Below are 1898 nucleotides of genomic sequence, written 5' to 3' on the forward strand. Positions count from 1 at the left end.
GGAACCAGAAACTCAATTATAAATTTTGGAGAAGAATGTTATAAGGGTCTCTCGGTCCTCGATTTTGTTCAGTCTTTTCGGGCTATTTTCGTACCCCTCGACAAAAATGGACCGAAATTTGTATTTTCAAACCAGACGATAGCTAGTGTTTGAAATCTGGCGCGAAACCCGAAACACAATTATAAATTTTTGAGAAGAATGCTACATGGGTCTCCCAGTCGTCGATTTCATCTGGACCTTTCGAGAGATTTTCATACGATCCAACTAAAATGGACAGAAATCTGTATTTTTGTAAAAGACTATGGCTAGTGTTTGAAATCTGACGCGGAACCTGAAACACAGTTATAAATTTAGAAGAAGAATGTTATAAGGGTCTCTCGGGCCTCGATATCATCTCATCTTTTCGGGCGATTTTGGTACCCCTCAACAAAAATAAACCGTAATCTGTATTTTCGGACCAGACGATGGCAAGTGTTTTATATCAGACGTGGAACTCGAAACACTGTTATAAATTTAGGAGAAGAATGCTTTAAGTTTCTCCAGGTCCTCGATTTCATTTGGATTATTCGGGTGATTTTCGTACCACTCAACTAAAATGGACCGAAATTCGTATTTTCGAACAAGACAAAGGCTTGTGTTTGTATTCCGAAGCAGATACCGATACACAGTTATAAATTTAGATGAAGAATGTTATAAGGGTCTCTCGATCTTCGATTTCATCTGGAATTTTCGTGCAATTTTCGAACCCCTCGACAAAAATGGACCAAAATATGTATTTTAAGACCAGACGATGGCTAGTGTTTGAAATCTGACCCGAAGTGAGAAACATTGTTACATATTTAGGAGAAGAATGCTATAAGGGTCACCCGATCCTCGATTCCAGCTATACTTTTCGGGTGATTTTCGTACACCCCGACAAAAATGAATGGAAATCCGTAATTTCCAACAAGACGATGGCTAGTGTTTGAAATCTGACGCGGAACCCGATATAAATTTATAAATTTAGGAGAAGAATGCTCTAAGAGTCTTCTTGTCCTTGATTTCATCTGGACTTTTGGGGCGATTTTCGTACCACCTAACAAAAATGGACCGAAATCTGTATTTTCGGACCAGACGAGGGCTAGTGTTTGAAATTTGACGTGGAACCCGAAACACATATATTATTTTTGGAGAAGAATGCTTTAAGGGTCTCTCGATCCTCGATTTCATCTGGACTTTTTATTGCGATTTTCGTACCACCCGACAAATATGGACCGAAATTCGTATTTTTGGACCAGACACTGGCTAGTGTTTGAAAATATGACGCAAAACCGGAAACTCAGTTGTAAATTTAGGAGAAGAATGCTACAAGAATCTTCTTCTCCTCGTTTTCATGTGGACTTTTCGGGAGATTTTCATACCCCTTTACAAAAATGAACCAAAATCTGTATTTTTGAACCAGGCGATAGCTAATGTTTGAAATCTGCCACGGAACCCGTGTAGGAAATTATGGCCTCTATTTGTTAAAAAATATATGAGAAATGTATTTACTAATCTTACAAGATTACTAATCAGATTAACAATAGTCGGTTCCGGAATTTATTCAAGAACAAAGATTCACAGTTGCATGAATTATCAATACAAGAGTACATATCCAATGCTTATTCAGAATATTAATCAAGACAGAAATTCACTGATACAAACATTCAAGAATAAGCATTCAAGCAATATCAAAATAAAGAGAAATGATAAGAAAAACGTGCACCAAGATTTATACTAGTTCGGCTATCAGTTTGATAGCCTACATTCAGTCCTGAAATCTAAACCAGATTTCAGCCTTTCCAATAGAATTGACTTGAGTACGTTTTACAGATTGTCCAGCTCACACATGGCCTATCTATCCAACTCACTCGCTTCTA

Source organism: Cicer arietinum, chromosome 5 (assembly GCF_000331145.2).
Source record: "Cicer arietinum cultivar CDC Frontier isolate Library 1 chromosome 5, Cicar.CDCFrontier_v2.0, whole genome shotgun sequence".
In the NCBI taxonomy this organism is placed as follows: domain Eukaryota; kingdom Viridiplantae; phylum Streptophyta; class Magnoliopsida; order Fabales; family Fabaceae; genus Cicer; species Cicer arietinum.